Here is a 21,043-nt window from a genome sequence, read left to right as displayed (position 1 = left end):
ATCCCTTAACTACTGGAAAACTGTCTACCTCTACCTATCCTGCCCCATTCTTTCATAATTTTAAACATTGGCCCATAATCTGAACCATTCTAATGACAAGAGATTTTTGAGGTATTTCTTCATATTTATTTTACCTCAAACCAGGTAACATCCTAATGAATCTGAGCTGTACTGTCTCTAAAGCTTCAAAATCCTTTCTACACCGTGCAGCCCAATACTACCCACAGTACTCAAACCGAGCTCTGACTCAGAGATTTTACGACCAGGAAATTTGGCGCTGTATTGCCTGGTATTTGTGCGCTACGGGTGCCATTTTACCTTCAAAATGGTGTCTGATGGGGCTGGTACCAGAAATCTGTGCGTGCATCGGGGGGCTATTTTGAGAGCATTAGAGTGCATACTGAGTGCACCGCTGGAAGTATGCAGAGTAGGCAGATCGTGACGTCAATCAGTGTGTAACATTGATTTGAAGCCGGAGCTGCAATTCTGGAGCTCAACACTCCAGCTAACACCCTCTCTTAATCTCGCACAGCTGAATACACATTCAGCAGCAGGGAGAGCTCCCGCCTCCCACACCAGTGCTATTTAGAGGGATTGTCAAGCACTTATTAGTTAGTTGCTGATTGATTTCTATTGGCTGTTGTTGCGATTGTAGAAGTGTTTGGTGGTTTCCAGTGTAAGAATGTACAGACCCTTCAGCCTTAAATCTTGTAGATATTAAAGTGCTTTTCCAGGCCGAAAGACTGTTCAAAGAAAAATAAAGCTGCTGAATGTAACAAGATGTCTTTCACCAGCATGCTCTGGAAAGCATTAAGCTGTACTGATGGATAAATTGCTTTCAGAAAACTTGCTGTATTGCTAAGGTGTGATACGTTAACTTGGTTTTCTATATGGCAGATAAAGCCAGGTCATGCAATCAGTTCAGACAATACAGGTAGTTCAGATGGCTAATCAAGTCATGTAATGCAATCAGTTCAGATGGCTCCACAGAGTTATGAAATGAGACGTCTGCCGCTGAGAGATCTGCAAGGCAGGGTATCGCATGTCAGCTCTGAGATGTACTGCAACTGGGAGGGATTCCACTGTCTCACTGTCCAGCTGGTGTGTGATCATATATAGCGTATCATGCAGGTCAATACCTGATATCCTAGCAGCAGTCATAATGCCTTCCCTCTGTGGCAGTCCACTGTGTCATCTGCATTTGAACCACGATGACAAACCAGAGGGTGGTTGTTGGGTAACAAGAGCTCTCCTTTGACCACATGGCTGATGAACCCAGTTTGCAACCCATGCACACGTTGGCAATATGCATTTATCTAAAATCATGTCACATGAAATGTGATTGAGCTGACCATTCAGGTGCTTAAACATTTCCACTACCTGGACCACTCTGTAGGAGCCCTGCAGTATTTGGCAGCGTGTGTGTCAAGACGCATGGTGTTCTGCTGCATGCTGCACAACCTTGCCATCATGAGGGCACAGACCTTGCATCAGTTTTACAGCAACCAGCTGAGGAGGAGACAGAGGAAGTGAGAAGGCAACTGATACAACTCCTTTCTGGCTGAGGTGACAATGACTGACTCATCGGACTGCGCTACCAGTGAACACAAACTCAATTCCCTGTTCACCTAAAGTCCCACACTTTACTTTTCCTCTGTTACTGACCACTACAGCGTCTGCTTGGGATGGGGTGGTAATCAAGTGGGCTGCTTTGTCCTGGATGGTGTCCAGCTTCTTGAATGTTGTTGGAGCTGCACCCATCCAGGCAAGTGGAGAGTATTCCATCACACTCCTGACTTGTGCCTTGTAGATTGTGGACAGGCATTGGGGAGGCAGGAGGTGAATTACTCGCTGAAGAATTCCCAGCCTCTGACCTGCTCTTGTAGCCACAGTTTATGTAGCTGGTCCAGTTCATTTTATGGCCAATGGTAACGCCCAAGATGTTGATAGTGGGGGATTCAGTGCTGGTTATGCCATTGAACATCAAGGGGAGATGGTTAGATTCTCTCTTGTTTGAGATGGTCATTGCCTGGCACTTGTGTGGCACAAATGTTACTTGCCACTTATCAGCCCAAGCCTGGATGTTGTCCAGGCCTTGCTGCATCTGGACAAGGGCTGCTTCATTATCTGAGGAGTCGCGAATAGTGCTGAACATTGTGCAATCATCAGTGAACATCCCCACTTCAGACCTTCTGATGGAAGGAAGGTCAATGATGAAGCAGCTGAAGATGGTTGGGCCTAGGACACTACCCTGAGGAACTCGTGCAGTGGTGTCCGGGGACTGAGATGATTGACCTCCAACAACCATAACCATCTTCCTCTGTGCTAGGTATGACTCTACCAACGGAGGGTTTTCCACCTAATTCCCATTGACTTCACTTTTGCTAGGATTCCTTGATGCCTTACGTGGGCAAATGCTTCCTTGATGTCAAGGGCAGTCACTCTCACCTCACCTCTGGAGTTCAGCTCTTTGTCCATGTTTGGATAATGGCTGTAATGAGGTCAGGAGCTGAGTGACCCTAGCAGAACCCAAACTGAGCATCAGTGAGCAGGTTATTGCTGAGCAAGTGCAGTGACACCCCAGTGACTGGCATAGCTGGTGAAAGGCTGCTGACTTTCAGTGGGGAGACTGCAGATCAACTTGTACAGTGACTTTGGCAGCCCTGGCCCTAGAAGGCTCGGTTTCAGACTGCACCAGCTCGGCATGGGCAGCAGCAGTCTGGGCTGACTGGCTGACAGCTAACAGAAAATGCACTGGCGGAGTGACAGTGGTGGAAGGAAGAATGCTGTTATCCTGAGAGAGGACAGCTAGTTCGTCCTCCATGGAGTGACTGTCACTATCCTGGGGCAGCACCACAGTAATTCTAGAAATATGTTGGAGGACAGATTGCTGGACTGGTATGACACCCTGAAAGCCCGTTTGAATGCTGGTATCTGTACTTATGGCAGCATGCTGACCTTGTATGACTCCAGTCCAAGCTTCTACTGTAACACCCAGATGTTGTGTGCCTTCTACTTGAGCTGCAATAGAAGCTGAGACATCAAGAATCAGAAGCTGCATTATGGTTGGATCCACAAGTTGGCCACCACTTCCACGCTGGAAGAAATGGGCTCCAAGCTCTTCTTGCAGCATTGTGTCAAATTGGTACAGGACTTCCATGTTTCTTCACACTGACCACAGGCTTTCTGGCATGCCTGTCAATGCACCAAACATTTCATTGTGTATACCCATCTGTCTTATTCTGTTCATTGTCCCATTGAAGTTCTCAACTGTCCTCAGCAGCAGAGCTTATGTGCAACCTTGTGGTGAGCTGGCATCTGCGATACCCTTGTTCTCCTGCCCTGGCTGCAGATCACTCATGACCGGTGTTTCACCACATATAGATCCCATCCTCAAGCTATCCTCTAATATATGCGCAGTGAGCTGGTGGCTGCAAGTGTTAAAGCGAGTGATGGTGTTCCTTCTTCATCACTCTCTTCCTGCTCCCCCATTCTTCCACCACTATCTGGCCAGGTTTCAGTTCTTGGGTATCTGAAAGGAGAAAGGGTTGTGGCGAGGAGACGGGGCAAAAGCAAGAGGTGCATGCTTACACCATGTGCAGCTTGTAAATCGAAAGAGATTATGGGATGAAGGGAATGTGGGATGTGAGAAGGAGGATTAGGTATCAGGACACAGTCATCTTTGATTGTTTCAGCCTCAATGCTGGCATGGCATCAGCGATAGCGACATCAATAATGGTGAATACGGTCTCCTACATCAGAGTTAGGACATGTAGCCTATCCCCTGCTAGTTAGGTGTGGCTGCCTCTGGCTATGCACCACCATTTCCTGCAAGAGCGAGGGAAGTGTGTCAGTGAGTGTGGTGCATTGAGTTTGTGTGATGTGGCTGTCATGGTTGAATAGCTGGCAATATGTGCAAGCAGTGAGATGTGGATGTGAGGCTTGCAGCAGTGCTAAGTCTGTGAGTGTAAGGTGAAGGTATGAATGTGAGGTATTAGTCAAGATTGATATAGATTGTTGGTAGGGGAGTGATGGGTGTGTGATGCATTGAGCAATGTGTGAGGTGAGTGGTGCAGTTGGTGGAATATGGCATTTGAAACTGAATCCACTGACCTTGACTGTTCATGGAAAGATATTGAGAGGGGTAGAAGAAGTGAGAGACCTTGGAGTGCATGTCCACAGGTCCCTGAAGGTGGCAGGACAGGTAGATAGAGTGGTGTAGAAGGCATATAGAATGCGTTCCTTTATTGGCCGAGGTGTGGAATACAAAAGCAGGGATGTAATGCTGGAACTGTATAAAACGCTAGTTAGGCCGCAGCTGGAGTATTGCAGATAGCTCTGATCACCACATTACAGGAGGGACATAATTGCTCTGGAGAGAGTACAGAGGAGATTTGAAAGAAGTTGCCAGGGCTTGAAAGTTGCAGCTATAAGGAAAGATTGGATAGACTAGGGTTGATTTCCTTAGAACAGAGGAGGCTGAGGGGTAATTTAATTGAGATGTACAAAATTATGAGGAGTCTAGATAGAGTAGACAGGAAGGACTTGTTGCCCCTAATGGAGAGGTCAATTACCAGGGGGCACAGATTTAAGGTGATTGGTAGAAGTATTAGAGGAAACATGAGGAGAAACTTTTTCACCCAGAGGGTGGTGGGTGTCTGGAATTCACTGCCAGAAATGGTGGTTGAGGCAGAAACCCTCTATTCTTTTAAAAGGTACCTGGACATGCACCTGAAGTGCTGTAACCTGCAAGGCTACGGACCAGGTGCTAGAAGGTGGGATTAGATTGGGCGGCTAGTGTTTACAGCAGGTACAGACACAATGGGCTGAATGGCCTCCTTCTGGGCTGTAATTTTTCTATGGCTCACATGAGGTCATTGAACTTCATGCGGCACTGCATCCAGGTCTTCAGGGATGGACTCTTGGTATTGACCGCCACAGCTACCTGCTACGATTGCCTTTGCTTAGTTTGTCTAGAGGTCCTCCTGGCTCCTTTTGGATATAGAAGGCCATTTTCTTCTTGTCTATGTCTTCCACCAAGATGTCCAGCGCAGAGTCTGAGAATCCTTGGTGCATACTCTCTGCACTGTTGCACCGTAATTCAGTGTTCTCCTTGCTCACACACTTCTGCAACCATTTCCAGCACCTGCTTCAGCCAGAGTGCACCATCCCTTTAAGAGGTACAGGCTGCCTTTAATTAGTATTAGCTAACTTTAAGTGGTGCTCACGTCACACAAACTTGGGCCCTCTGCTGAGGGGTGCAGCCACTCAGCAGCACGTTTAGCACTGGCTGCACGTGGCTATCTTACTCATCAGCAGGCAGCACAAAGTTTGCGCGCTACCTGCATCTGAAGCAATGGGTTAATTACGCATTGCAATACCCATGTCTGTTTTTGGGCCCTGTCCAATTTAGCAGCCTACATATTTTATATTTTGACCAGATAGTACGCATTCTTTTCAATGGCCCTTGCTCAGAACATATCTGAACTCTGCTTGGTGAACCTGCTTAAAGACCCACCAGAATAAATGAGGAAATATTGTTGGGAGTGAATTTGAGCAGAGAACTGCATTTTATTCCTCCCTGGCTCAGCATGTTGGTGCAACCCATGTGCCATCAAGCCATGGTGTTCTCAATAAAGTTTTGGGAAAACAAGATGAAAACAGGCTTTATAGCTAACAGTCTTCTCACACAATTAGACTTCTGTAAGTAAAAGAAATGCAGCATTGTATTAATTACTAGTGTATAACACTCTGTTCTCAACTTGTGCTCCTCAGTTGTACTTTATGTGTCTTATCCACCAATTCAGTGTGAACTTGTTAGCATTCTTCAAGAACAGCCCTATTCCATAGTAATGAACATCATCCTATTGCTTAATCCTGTAACATACTGTACAATTTCTGAAAACAATTTATTTGCTTATTACAAAAATAATATGAGTTAAGAAATCACTATTTGATGCATTTTTGTCATTTGACTTTAGAATATCTGTCATGGCAGGTTTACAGAAAATTATTTTTCTGAATGATTTATGAAAGAAATGGATGTGTTTTTTTTAAAACAACTGAAGATGTCTTAGAGCAGTAGTATAGTTTAGTCCATTCTTTTTGAAAAATAGCATAGCTGCCATAGGCTATTATTCATTCTTAAACACTGGTGGTAGCAATTGCTCTCCAATTGTGACAAACTAATCAAATGAATGAAGTGTTATGCTCTGGAGCTGTGAAAGGAAACAGGACTGTTTAAAATTTATGCAGGTCAGGCCCAGGGTTTATAGTCACTGCATAAGTCAATTTCACTTTACTATTGTTATTTATTACCTGCTTCTTTTTTTGGGACAAAAATCTATTCTTCTTCTGTGTTCCTTTAGTATTTTATTGAAGTTCAGCTCATTTTCTCCTCTAAGACGGGACATTAAATGAAGGAATCCAAGGCCACTGTGAAGGGAACAGAGAGATATGAATCTGCTTTAATTTGGCACCTCCAGTACTGATGATGTAGTATTGCAGCCTCAGCTTAGCCTGTTCGTAAGGTCAGCTTGGAGGTAGCCTGAGGACATACTGAAAGTTATTATTTCTCTTTTAATTACAAAGATCTCATGGAAAGAGCAGGGATTCCCAAGGGCATTTTAGAGTATTTTCCAGGAAATGTGTTTTAACGTCTGACATCACTAAAAGCCACTGCTCTCTCACACTCCACTCAAAACTGGGAGGCAGAAAAACATTGCAGAAGAATGTTATTCATCTATGCTATTCACTTCAACTACTCCATGCAACAGCAAGTTCCACACATTCTAACCACTCCCTAGATAAAGAAGTTTCTACTGAATTCCTTATTTGATTTATTAGTGACTATCTTATATTAATGGTCCCTAGTTCTGGAATCCCTCACAAGTAGAAACTTTTTCTCTATGCCTACTCTATGAAATCCCTTTATAATTTTGAAGTTCTTTATTAGGTTACCTTTCAGTCATTTCTTATCTAGAGAAAAGAGCCCCTGCTTGTTCAGTCTTTCCTGGTAGTTATAACCTCTCAGTCTTGTACATCTTTTTTGCACCTTCTCCAGTGTCTCTATATCCTTTTTTGTAATTTGGAGACCAGGACTGTGCACTGTACTCCCAAGGTTGTATACAATAAAGACAGAAAATGCTGGAAATACTCAGCAGTTCTGGCAGCATCTGTGGCGAGCGAAACAGGGTTAATGGCCGGAATTTTACCCTTGGCAGACAGCAGCCATCCACTGATGGAAAAGTCGGTGGCGAATCCACCTCCGCCTGGCCTGTGGATGCAATCCGCACTTTGTGGTCCCCAAGCCTTTAATTGGTCTGAGGCGGGACTGCCACCTCATTTAGGCAGAAAGTCCTCCCTAATGGAGCTACTAGCCAGTTAGGGGGCTAGCAGCTCTCTGTCCCAGAAGCACCACCGGGAGCGGTGGCCATTGCAACCTAGCCATTGCAAATAAGGTGTTGGGGAACCCCGGAACCAAGGTAAGTTTTTGGTGCTTCACTGGGGATGATCGGTCGGGCCCCAGTGAGGCAAGTGTGGTCAATTTCGGGGATGGGAGGTGTGCTGGGTGATGGGGGTGGTTGGACAGTGGGGGAGGCCCTCTGTTGGGCACAGGATGCCTGTTGATGAGGGTCCCCCCCCACCAAGCTGTCAGAGAGCCACCTACTTTTGTCAGGCAACTTCTTTCGGGCCTGGGCCGCCCGACCGGCCACAGGTAAAATCCCCATGGCAGCGGGCGGAGGCCACTTAAGGGCCTTGATTGGCCTGGGGTGGGCATGCCGTTTTTTTGCCACCGCCGCCCTGCGTAAAGTTGTGGCGGAGGCTGGAGCAGGTCGGGAAGGGCCCCCCAAGCCTCCCACTCCATTATATGCCCCCCCCCCCCTCCCACCACATTCCCGCTGTTTAGGGGGGCATAAAATTCAGGCCAACGTTTCAGGTCTGTGTCTTTTCATCAGAACATGGTCAAGGGTCACAGACCTGAAATGTTAATTCTGTTTCTCTCTTCACAGATGCTGCCAGACCTGCAAAGTATTTCCAGCATTTTCTGTCTTTATTTCAGATTTCCAGCATCCACAGTATTTTGCTCTGCTATTATAGTTCTTTCTCAGTTCTGTTCCTCTAGAGAAGCTGAAGCAGTTCGCCAGCTAATGGCAAAAACCGTAAATGTAAAAATGTACCTTTGGAACATGTAGTTGATCATTCTAATCATCTGTTTCTACATAATTTTTTATCTTGTCTTCAAAATCGAATTCCAAGTTGCTCTTTAAAACTTGTATGATTCCAATCTTTAATAGTCTGTAAGGTGCAGTTTTTTTGTTTCTTGTACATTCTCATTACTATTGTGATTGGTCATGGTAATCATGCTGCCTGGATCTATTATGCAAGCCCACCAAATAAATATTGAGGTTTTGTGTTGTGAGCTAGGAAGAATGGTCCTGATTTCACATTTATATCGTTTGTATAAGTGTGCTGGGCAGAACTGTCATTTGCTGCTTTGGTTTCAGAAGTTTCTGAACCGCTATCACTATGACTTGGGAGGGAAAAGTGCTTATAAAGTTGATTCCAACCACAGACATACATCTGGTCACCCACATCCAAACACAGACAATTCTGCCATGGTCCCTTGGTATGGAAAAGAGCATTTTTGCATGACATTGCAACTACTCCATACTTGTTAGCAGCATAAAAATAGTCTCAGGCCAGCCAATGAAAAAATATCATCCCAAGTTTTATTTGGCCTAATGTCTGATGTTGTTGCTATTAGCAAGAAAGAAATTGATGAGATATTTGAAGTGTCATCCCATCAAAAGGTAATGCACCTGCCGTAGTATATTATGGTTCCAGTGTTACTGTTTTAAATGTCAAAGGCAAAGATACATTGATTCCTAGAATGTTGTAGCACTGAAACAGACCATTCAGCCCATCGTATCTGTACTCGTATTTCTTCCCACATGAGTCAGCTGGTCTAATTCCAAACTCCTGTTTGCTGTCATACCGTTGAACGTCTCTCATTTTAAAACAATTAATTTTCTTTCAAAAAAATTTATGGATAATAATAGTTTGTAGCACATAATTCTACTTTCTAACTCTAACAACTTACTTTGTCTACCTGCCTCTTTAATTTTTGTAATTATCTTAACTTGAGCCCTCTCATAGCCATCTGACGAACATGTAGAAATAATCTATAGTTGCCTACCTTATCATAATCCTTCATTTCATTGAATACTATTATCTGCTCAGCTCTAATGAAAAAACTCTAACTTCTCAAGTATTGCTTAACTGGAAGCCGCATCCTTGATAACATCTTAATGAACCTCGATTGCAACTGCTCCATTACTTGTATATTACTCATTTAATAGATTTTCCCGTATTTCAATGTGGCTCAACCAAGGCCTTGTACAATTTCAACATTACCATTCCAATGAAAGGTTACACCAGAAGCATTCATTTGTCTGCCCTCTCCACAGTTGTAAACTGAACTGCTGAGCAGTTCCACCATTTTCTGATTTTGTTTCAAAATTACTTCCTTTCTTTTATATTCTATGCCTCGGTACGCAAAACCAAGAATTCTTGCTAGTCCCTTGGTTCTCTAGTATTCCTGTAACTAGTATTCCTGAGGCCCTGTATCAAAGAATTCATATTGCCTTTTATTATGGCATTATTTACATGTAATGCCATCTTTAATGACATTAGTATCATCAGTCCAAGGCTTTTCTGCTTCTTTCTTGTAAAATGTGCATGGCAGGGTAAGGGGAATTACACAGTAATTTGCATTGATGCCAATACACTGAGCCACAATTCAGGGACTCTGCTTTAGGTTCAGAGGGGGAAGAAAAGTAAATTAAATGTATTTCAGCTACTGAAAGGGTTGGCCTAATTATATACAGACTGCTGCCAAAAAATCGTTTCCTGCTAACTCCTGAGGGGGGAGGGGTGAATTCTGCAATAAACTGACTAATCTAGACTTGCTGTAAATGCCAACTGAAATCATATCACGTCAGAATCAAACACTTACCAATTTTCATTCTAAAAAAACATGTATTATATTTTTCTTGCTGCATCTTGTTCTAAGCTCCCAATTGTCATGAAATGATGCAATAATGCATGTCATTTTACACATGTTAGTAACTGTAGAAAAATACTGGTCAGATATCATTGGAAAAGTCTGTTTTAAATTTGAAGATATACACAAACTGGGAAATGATATAAATAATATATTGAGTATTTCTAACTCAATGGCTCTTATTTGGGAGTTTTTTTACAAATGACAAATTAGATGATCAGTACAAGCTGAGGTCCTAATTTAGATTTCTTGCTTTCTAATTTGGCCAAAATGCTCTAAACTCTCCATGCCTGTCACTTCATTCTTTGATACAGCACCTCAGGAATACTAGATACAGGAATACTAGAGAGCCAAGGAACTAGCAAGAATGAGGAACTGAAATAAATTAGTATGAATGAAAAAGTAGTACTGGAGAAATTAATGGGATTAAAAGTTGATAAATCCCCTGGACCTGATGTTTTATGACCCAGAGTGTTGAAAGAGGTGGCTGTTGTCACAAAAGGTTTTATTTTTGTACTAAAATTTTAGACTTCTATGTGTTTAAAAAAAAAACTGATAAAAGGATGTTGCTCAGTGAAAGATACCTGTAAAAATAATTGGAATTCCAGCAATGTTTTGAAAGGAAGTTCAGAACAGAGTTGAACTTTATGGGTGTTTTGAAAGGAAGTTAAACTTGTAAAAGGTCCAGAATGTCAGCAATTCCAAGGAAATACCAGGGGGTTGACCTTACTTCAGAGCAGCTTGAGTGACAAGGGGGAAACATTGTGTCTGGACATGTGACCATGTTCAGGAAGGTTCTTTTTTCATTTGGACCCTTTAAAAGGCTGTGAAGTGGACAAAGAGCAAGCATTTTGAAATTTTTGCTTGACCTGCCTGGAGCCAGAGAGAAAAGACCCAGAAAGTGTTATCTCTTTCTGTAAAGGAGACTCGCATCCCTTGAAAAGGAATTTTGCATTTGAAAGGTAGCAGATTCCTGTTGCCTCCGGTCTCTGAAGAATTCTGCATATAGTGAGATTCCTGCTGCCTCCTGTGTTCTAAGAAAATCCTAAAATCTGAAGAATTCTTCTACTGCTAGACTGCTGTTTCAAAACCCAAGCAGACCTGTTGCTACACCCCTGATAGAAGACCTATGTGATGCCTGCTGCAGTTAAATTGCCATGAACACCTATCCGTCACAGACTGTTCATCAACTTCGCATGGAGAGACTTCAAGTGGCATCCGACTATTCAACTCTAGGACACCTCACTGTACTGAAAACATCCTACCAGAACATGAACCTCAATTTTTTTTATTCCTTCTATTCCTAAGAAATAGTTATAATCCAAAATGGTTAACCATTTCTTTTTGAATGTATGTGTGTGTGCATGAGGGTTAAGGAAATAAGGGTTTTTTTCATATATAGATATATCTCATTAGTGTTTAAGACCTATTATTTCTTTTCTAATAAATAGTTAATGTTATTATTGTTTAAAGAAAACTGTTTGGTGTGTTTTATTCTGGGAGAAAAATACAGTGTTTAATTTGGCTAGTCTTCGGTAGGTGGGAAACTTTATTTGATATGCTATGACCTGTGGATTAGTGGGACTGAATTAACAGTGCATTACTGCAGCCTTGGTCATAACACTGTAGAGATAGTGGATACGTTGGTGGTCATCTTCCAAAATCCTATAGATTGTAAGGTAGCAAATGTAACCCACTATTTAAGGAAGGAGGGAGAGAGAAAATGGGGAACTACAGACCCGTTAGCCTGACATCAGTAGTAGGGAAAATGCTAGAATCTGTTATAAAGGATGTGATAGCTGGACACTTAGAAAATAATGGTAGGATTGGCAGAGTCAATATGTATTTATGAAAGGGAAATCATGTTTGACAAAACTGTTAAGAGTTTTTTGAGGATGTAACTAGCAGAATAGATAAGGGGGAACCAGTGGATGTAGTGTATTTGGATTTTCGGAAGGCTTTCGATATGGTTCCACACAGGAAGTCAGTAAGCAAAATTAGATCACATGGGATTGGGGTAATATACTGGCATGGATTGAGAATTGGTTCACAGACAGAAAACAGAGAGTCGGAATAAACGTAGAAACATAGGAAAATAGGAGCAGGAGTAGGCCATTTGGCCCTTCAATATGATCATGGCTGATCATCCAAACTCAGTACCCTGTTGCCGCTTTCTCCCCGAATCCCTTGATCCCTTTAGCCCTAAGAACTATATCTAACTCTTTCTTGAATATATTTAATGATCTGGCCTCAACTGCTTTCTGTGGTAGAGAATTCCACAGGTTCACCACTCTCTGGGTGAAGAAATTCAGGTTGGCAGGCTGTGACTAATGGGGTACCACAAGGATCAATGCTTGGGCCCCTGCTATTCACAATCTGTATCAATGATTTGGATCTGGGGGCCAAATTCAATATTTCCAACTTTGCTGATGACACAAAACTAAATGGGAATGTGAGTAGCGAGGAGGATGCAAAGAGGCTTCAAGGGGATTTAGACAGGCTAAGTGAGTAGGCAAGAACATGGCAGATGGAATATAATGTGGGAAAATGTGAAGTTATCCACTTTGGTAGGAAAAACAGAAATTCAGAGTATTTCTTAAATGGTGAGAGATTGGGAAGTGTTGATGTCCAAAGAGACTTGGGTGTCCTTGTTCATAAGTCACTGAAAGTCAACATGCAGATGGAGCAAGCAATTAGGGAGACAAATGGTATGTTGGTCTTTATTGCAAGAGGATTTGAGTACAGGAATAAAGAAGTCTTGCTGCAATTGTATAGAGCCTTTGTGAGACCACACTTGGCGTATTGTGTACAGTTTTGGTCTCCTTACCAAAGGAAGGATATACTTGTCATAAATGGTGTGCAAAGAAGGTTCACCAGACTGATCCCTGGGATGGCAGCATTGTCCTATGAGGAGAGATTGAAGAGACTAGGCCTATATTCTCTAGAGTTTAGAAGAATGAGAGATGAGAGAAGATTATTGAAGCATGCAAAATTCTTACAGGGCTCGACAGGGTACTTGCAGAAAGGATGTTCCTCTGGCTGAGGATCTAGAACCACGGGACACAGCCTGAGAATAAGAGTTAGGCCATTTAGGACTGAGATGCAGAGGAATTTCTTCACTCAGAGGGTGGTAAATCTTTGGAATTCTCTACCCCAAAGGGCTGTGGAGGCTCAGTCATTGAATATATTCAAGACAGAAATTGATAGATTTCTAGATATTAAAAATATCAAGGAATATGGGGATAGTGCGGGAAAATGGCTTTGAGGTAGAAGATCAGCCATGATCCAGTTGAATGGCGGAGCAGGCTTGAGGGCCTACTCCTACCCCTATTTGCTATGTTCCTATTTTACCCTTTTTATTTAACGTTTGTCACTTTTACTTTCTCCTTTTATGATTATTTGTTTTGCTCATTCCCTTTCCCAATACTCTATTTTAAAAATTTCTCAGTATCTCTGTATTCTTATTATTTCTCATCGTGTTAAAATCCCACAATGTGATATTTGTAATGTACTGGCTAATGTAAAACTCCTCTATTTGTTATATAAATGCAAGTTGTTTCTTTCTTTAACGGAGTCATTAATCCACATACATCTTCATTAAATCAGCATGTTGTGAATATCACACAATGGAATTTCGATGCCATTGCCTGCATTGTTTCATTCTTGCCATGTTTGCTTTAACTTGTCTTCCTCTGTGCTTCTTACTCCCAACTTCACTAAAATGTAGCAATATTAAATGTTTTTTTCCTCATTAGTGATGGTCTCCATTTTGGGACAAATTTGCACGGTGAAGGTACTTTGTGTTTGGAGTGCATTATTGATACTTCCTTCTTTACTCTAGGAGTGGAACATATTTGCTCAGCAACTCTGATGCACTGGAGAGAGTCTTTCTTAGCACAGAAGTACAACCCTTCATGCGCTGTTAAAAATTCGTTTCGAGTTGAGCAAAAGAAAGCTATTTATTTCTTTCCGAGGAAGTATACATTTTATAAGATGAAGATGCATGATATTTATAGGTTAAAGAATGCTTAAAATAGATCTAGAATTTTTCCTGCCAGTTAGTATTCAGTGAAGGTTGTCATGGAGATGAATGTTCTCTGGTTGAGGGCGTATGTTATAGGCACCTCTATCTCTTCCAAGGCCAAGACATAATGTTCTTAATTGGTGAAGACTATCATGATGATTTATAAAGTTTACCATACTCACAATTCCTCTGTGCTGAAATTCTCATACACTGTAAGTGCGTAGAATGCTTTATTTTTCAGGCACATCCGAACTGCATCCCTTCTTCAACAAAAGGGCTTACATTGGCTACCCTTGAGTAATCCTGCACAGTTTGCTTACCTAAGACGGAAGGAAAAATTGTGGTCAGTGCAACTGCTATCTTTGTGACTTCTTTTGACCGTCTGGACTGAATGCTGCCAAGAACCAGTGACTTATCTACTTTGACTTCTACAAATGTTTTTCAAAGCAAATCATTTTTCAGTTATCACTAACAAATGTTGCATTCACTTTCACAATCATTTAGAAACATTGACACAAATTATTGATTTAACATCCCCTCCATACCTTCAAATGGATTCCCCTCTTCCTCAAACAGCCCTACCCTCTCTTTAATTATTCTTTTGCTGTTAATATGCTTATAAAAACAAACAGACAAGCAGACAAACAGACGACAGATGTAGAAACAGGACAACAGCAGCAGTGAAAGTGCCAGAGACCTGCATAAATGCAAGCCAATACATGAGGTCCACAGTAAAATAGACCTGAGACAAGACTCAGAGAGAAGTAGTTCTCAGGACAGAAGACTAACAGGCATTCCACATTATGAACCTGACACATCACCTTGATGAAGTCCAACAACTTTCACCATTGTCAACATCATGTGCCCAAAGAAGGCTGGCAAACATACACTCAAGATCAAGACTGACACCGGCGCGAGTGCAAATATTCTACCAGTCCGAATCCTCAAAGATATATACTGGAGTCATTGGAGATCAATGATACAACCGGAAACTGCTAAGTTATCTGCATATAATGGGTCACCCATCCCATGCAGTAGCACACTAACCATGCAATGCAGCTATGACAAGTCGGCTTGGAAACCACAAACATTCTACCTAGCAGACACAAGCGTACCAGCAGTGATAGGACTACCAGTGCAAGGACCTCAACATCATAACGATCCACGAGAGCATTGCCAAGGGGAAATCTCCAAGGACCGGAACCCACTCGCAGACTCTGACCAGCATCAAATGGTGCAGTCTGGAAACCCAGCAACAGCACAACTATGCCGCACCTTCACTTCTGCTCTCTAGACGACTGCCAGCACCACAACAAGCCAGAATGGACAGGTATCTCCAAGAGACCAAGTACTCTTCCCCCAACAAGTCCTCAACCTGGAGCTCCAAGCCTTCAGGCATGGAGGATGAGGAGAGGCAAAGGACACGCAATGCCTTGAAGAGGCAGAGGAGGAATGAGTTGAAGCATTGTCTATTAGCTCTTTGAGATGAGGTGCCGGAGCTTTCCAAGAATGACAAGACCTCAAAAGTGGTTATTTTGAGAAAAGCAACAGAGTATGTTAGCAATCTGAAGGCAGAGCAACAGAAACTGAATGCAGAGAGTGAGAAACTTCAGAAAGAACAGCAACCGATGAGAAGCAATCTCCCCGAGCAAGCGTTGTCAAATCACCTGGATGATATATGGACTGTTGAGCCTCTATATTTGTAAAATTCATAATCTCTATCCATGTGTAAATAATTTTGATGTTATCTGATGTTATGTATTTTTACTTTTAGCATCTTTGGAAAGAAGGGGGATGTTGTGTGATTGCCTTTAAGAGTCACGTCCCTTTAAGATCTTAGTATGCTAATGAGCCAAGTACCAGGATGTCATCATGTGACTACATGCCAGTCTCACTCTGTAACTGTAAATCCAAGAGGTGGCACAGTGGTTAGCACCGCAGCCTCACAGCTCCATCGACCTGGGGTCAGTTCTGGGTACTGAGACACCAATAGCAACGTCAGCTGAGATGAATGCAGGTTCTGGTGTCATAATTAAAGCGCTGCCAACCCTGCTTGAATTGGTGCTTTACTTGTTGAGTTTGATGCTGGTTTGCTGCTGTGCTGTGGACTGGAGTCACTGTGCTGCTGACCAAGGCCTCATAAGGCCAGGAGATGACCGGGAGCCAAGAGGGACCATGTCAGGTGGAAGACACTGGGCGGCCCCATGGTTTAGCGATGCCTCCCTGCAGATTCTCAACTTCTCATCCAGGCTGTAAGGGAAAGGCAGGAGCTCCTCTTCCCAAGGGACGGCAGGAAGAGACCCTCCCACCTGACCAAGGAAGCCTCGGCAGAAATCGCAGAGGAGGTCAGTAGCATGGGGTCACATTTTGAAACTGGGTCCAGATTGTAAGAGGCTCAATGACCTCCTTCGCTCCACCAAGGTGAGTCCTCCATACTTACCTTTGGGGATTGCATGTGGCCGTGCAGGAGGGAGTGTGACATGGTCAGGGAGTGGCTGCAAAGTGGGTGGCAAAGGGCTGAGGCAACAGCAGATCCTGTCTAGGGAAAGGGCAAAGACTGGAGGTGGAATCCTGGACATCCGAGAACTGATCCCGGCAGAGGAGGAGGCCATGGAACTAGTGGGCTCCTAGGGTGGCCATTTCATAGCAGACAGAGAGACTGGAGTGGTCATCCAAGAGAGTGAGGAGGCATTATGTTCATGTGTCCACCACTGCTCTCCGGGTACCGTTGATTAAATTCAAAACCCTTCATAAAGTCATAGTGAGGTCCATGCAACTTGAGTACTGTGTGCAGTTCTGGTCACCTCATTACAGAAAGGATGTAATTGCACTAGAGAGGGTACAGAGGAGGTTTACGAGGATGTTGCCAGAACGGGAAAAATGCAGCTATAAGGAAAGATTGGATAGGCTGGGGTTGTTCTCCTTGGAACAGAGAAGGCAGAGGGGAGATCTGATTTAAATGTACAAAATTTTGAGGGACCTGGATGGAGTAAAGATGAAGGGTGTCTTTAACGCATCAGTGCAGACTCGATGGGCCGAAGGGCCTCTTCACTGTACTATTCTGTGATTCTGTGGTTTATTCACCTTAGCAGAGAGGTCAGTGATGAGGGGGCATAGATTTAAATTGATTAGTAGAAAAATTAGAGGGAAGATGAGGAAAACCTTTTTAGCAAGAGGGTGGTGGGGGTCTGGAACTCACTACCTGAAAGGGTAGTTGAGGCAGAGACCCTCAACTCATTCACAAGGAGTCTGAATATGCACCTCAAGTGCTGTAATCTGCAGGGCTATGGATCAAATGCTGGAAGGTGGGATTAGAATAGGTGGATTGTTTTTCGGCCGGCACAGACATGATGGGCCAAGTGGCCTCTTTCTGTGCCTTAAACTTTCTATGATTTCTATGAAATGCATATTAAGTCTGCTCAGCAATTCAAATTGCAGTCTTGCCGTGTTGTAATGGTAACACAACCTTGGACCTTTCCCACCTTTGACAAAATCTGGAACTGACATCATGTTGTCAGGTTTCCAGGTAAGGGCATCCCCTCCAAATTTTCCACCCCGCACCGTTCCCACCACCCCCCCACCCCCCCCACCCCACGACTCCAATCCCACTCCTGCTGGCCAGATAAAAACCAGCCCTATGTATGTAAAATTTCCTGCCCTGAGCTGTTAGCAATGCAGGAGCTTTCACGGGGACCAGGACGGAAACAAAGGCCCCAGAGACCAGCAGCCAGGAAACCCTGAAGTATGAAAATCATACTGGGGAGGAAAGAATAAGGACCTTACCTGCTGGCCTACTAGATCTTTGGGTTGAGGACGCCCCTGGATCCTGGTACAGTATGACTGCCAGCTTTTTGTATGTTGCACAAGGGAGCGTTTGATAAAGCATAGAGCATGATTGAAGAACTGAGTGCATGTGGGATTGAAGGAACTGTAACCTGCTAACCAGAGGTCTAGCTCAAGCATTCTATGTTGTTATCACTGGGTTTATCATTTGCTTAGATATTGGGCAGGTTAAGGAATGTTCTAGATCATAGGATGTGAGGTCCACTAATGGGAGAGGCTGCGGTTGCTGAATCTGAGAAAGTATCTAATGTTAAACTGCAAAAATGTGACGATTTTTTGTGTTGATAATATGCTTGGTGTTTTTTACTTGCCATGTTCAACAACCGGGGCAAAAGCATTGACATGGCAGCAATACAGGGTGCCTTCTAAAACTTGGGCATACATGTGCATTTGGAAAGTACATAAACATTTACCAGAATTCTGTGCATTCAAGCTTCATAATGCACCACTAAGCTTACCATGAGATGCTATTCACCTGCTGTATAAGATTTTTAAAAAAGTGACAACACTTACCTTGGTAACCTTCCTGAGACCAGCAGGTTTCTTTTTCACCAACAGGTGAGACAATATTCACGCTTTCAGCCACCTCTATTTAAACTGCTCTGGCACTGGTCTTGACAGCAGCATGTTCCTCAGATCGCCCGTGAAACAGACCTCTAACAAAGCTTCACAGAATGAAGCAATTCTGTTTTATTGCCATGGCTGGTGCCATTTCCTCACCACCCCCACCCCCATTTTAAGAGTAACTAACAGCCCTTTAAGTGCTGTTGCACCAGACAACTCTCCAATTACCATATGTGCTCTTAGTGCATGGCCGGAAGCATCACACGATCACATAAGTTAGTTGACCTTGCATTATATCATATTAGCATTGCCACTTTGCAAGAATAACCTTACCTGCCCATATATTACCAAGTTGCCTAATTTTTTGTACTGGAGGGCTGTGGATAGAGGAAATCATTCCAAACTTCATTAATGCTACACTTGGATTAATGATTCTATCTGCTGAGGACAGCTCTACTCAGTCACAGTGAAGAGCTCACTACCTCTTCCAGCCAGTCCTCTCCTTATTTGAGGATGTTCAACTTTTCATGCTGTTAATATGCATACGAAATGCATCAAGCTGGAAAACTTACAAAATGTCAATTGTCTATAATAGTCCGTGATTCCTAAATTATATGTATTTTTCCAGCAGGAGTCATTACAAATTGATCAAGAGTGGGACTAACCTTTATACCTCTTCCTATCCCAGTGGTGCTGATGTCAATTACAAGAACCCAAGCAATGCCCTGGCTAAAATTGGCTCATTCAGCAGAGTCAGGGTATCAAACCTGGGACCTTCCTATTCTTTATAGCTTAGCTATTCATTGGATAAATTTTCTGAACCATTGGGTGAGATTATTGTTACTGTACAGTAGCATAATGCTTCAAAGCCAATGAAAGCTTCTTTGGCTCCTAAAAGCAGAAGTGGTGAAAGCTTCTTCCGGTCTTAATACCTCATAGCAGTTGCCTTTAAAGGAAGTCAGTTGTCTATCCCCTGACTGCTGGTAATGAGGAGAGGGGAGGGCAAAGAAGAGGGGAAAATATAAATGTTAGCTTAAAACAAAAAGCCACATTAAGGTAGAGTTTATAGAACTCCCAGGTATTTTGACAACTGATCTTCAGTATGAACTTGAGATTATTCGGTTTTGTTAGTTTTACTCAGGTAACAAACAATAGAGAGTTTGTCCCACTAAATTAAGGGACACATGGTTTTCATCAAGCCATGTTTGAGCCCAGATAATCAGTGTGATAATATAATGTCAGGAAAAGGAAATGCTTCAGATAAAGTAGCGGTCTCAGCTGCATGCATAAACCTTGTTCCTTGGTTGCAAATGTTAGGCAAATCATTATGAAATGAGCAAATAAAAGTTGACTCAAAATAGATCCTTGATGGACATCTGCCAATATTCCATCTAAAACTGTCTTTTTAAACTGCCAGAATGGTAAGGTTTAGCCAATAAAATGCTGTCAGTCTGGAACTAAAGTAATTAATCTATAACCAAAGCTATTAAATGTATAATCTGGGTAAAAAATAAATATAATCTTAAGATCTCTATTCAACGAGGAATAAACGCATTAAGTAAATTGAAGAAAATAGCCAAGTGCTGAGTATTTTAATCTTAAGTGAGATTGATGAGGATGGGAATAAAAACATAAGAAGTAGGAAATAGCCCCTTGAGCCTGCTCCACCATTCAATAAGATCATAGTTGTTCTTCAACTTCAACTCCATTTTCCTGCCCAATCCCCATATCCCTTAGAGTACAAAAATCTATTGATTTCAGTCTCAAGTGCATTCATTGACTGAGCTTCCACAAGCCTCTGGGGTACAAAATTACAAGGATTCACAACCTTATGAGTGAAGACATTTCTCCTCATCTAAATGGCCAACCCCTTATCCTGAGACTATGCTGCTTAGTTCTAGACTCTTCAGCCAGGGGAAACAGCCTGCCAGGATCTACCCTGTCAAGCATTCTCAGAATCTTATATGTTTCAATGAGACTACCTCTCATTCTTCTAAACCCCAGGGAATATAGTCCCATTCTACTCATTCTCTCCTGATAGGACAACCCTCTCATCACAGGAATCAATCTCATGAATCTCCATTGAACGTACTCTAAGGCAAGTATATTCATCCTTAGGTCTGGAGACCAAATCTGTACATAGTATTCCAGGTGTGGTCTCACCAAAGCCCTGTATAATTGCAGCAAAACTTCCTCACTCTTGTACTCCAATCCCATTGCAATAAAGACCAGCATGTCATTTGATTCCCAATTGCTTTCTGTCTCTACATGTTAACTTCCAGTGTTTCATGCACAAGGACACCCAAATCCCACTGTACACCAACATTTAATAGTTTCTCAACATTTTAAAAATTCTCTCTTTTTCTGTTCTTCCCACATTATACTCTATCTGCCACCTTCTTGCCCACTCACTTAACCTATCTATATCCCTTTGCAAACTCTTTGTATCCTTCTTGTAGTTTACTTTCAAACATGGCTTTTTATTGTTAGTAAACTTGGATACATTACACTCGGCCCTTTCATCTATGTCATTAATATAGATTGTA

At 42.7% G+C, this 21,043-nt stretch overlaps 1 long non-coding RNA gene across 2 annotated transcripts in view; it reads right to left on the bottom strand.

Moving 5' to 3' along the window:
* Positions 1-18,561, bottom strand: part of LOC137375577 (uncharacterized) — a 64,326-nt gene extending 45,765 nt beyond the window's left edge. The window contains exons 1-3 of one of the 2 annotated variants that reach the window (XR_010976026.1): positions 18,447-18,561; positions 14,273-14,410; positions 6,319-6,435 (exon numbers count right to left, since the gene is read on the bottom strand). This is a non-coding gene — a long non-coding RNA (uncharacterized lncRNA). The remainder of the gene's footprint in view (positions 1-6,318; positions 6,436-14,272; positions 14,411-18,446) is intronic. The other variant, XR_010976027.1, reaches the window with a different exon arrangement.
* Positions 18,562-21,043: the final 2,482 nt, after the last annotated feature.

This window comes from Heterodontus francisci, chromosome 12 (genome assembly GCF_036365525.1).
Source record: "Heterodontus francisci isolate sHetFra1 chromosome 12, sHetFra1.hap1, whole genome shotgun sequence".
NCBI classification, from domain to species: domain Eukaryota; kingdom Metazoa; phylum Chordata; class Chondrichthyes; order Heterodontiformes; family Heterodontidae; genus Heterodontus; species Heterodontus francisci.
The sequence above is the reverse complement of the archived record's forward strand: the minus strand, read 5'-3'. Positions and strand labels throughout refer to the sequence as shown.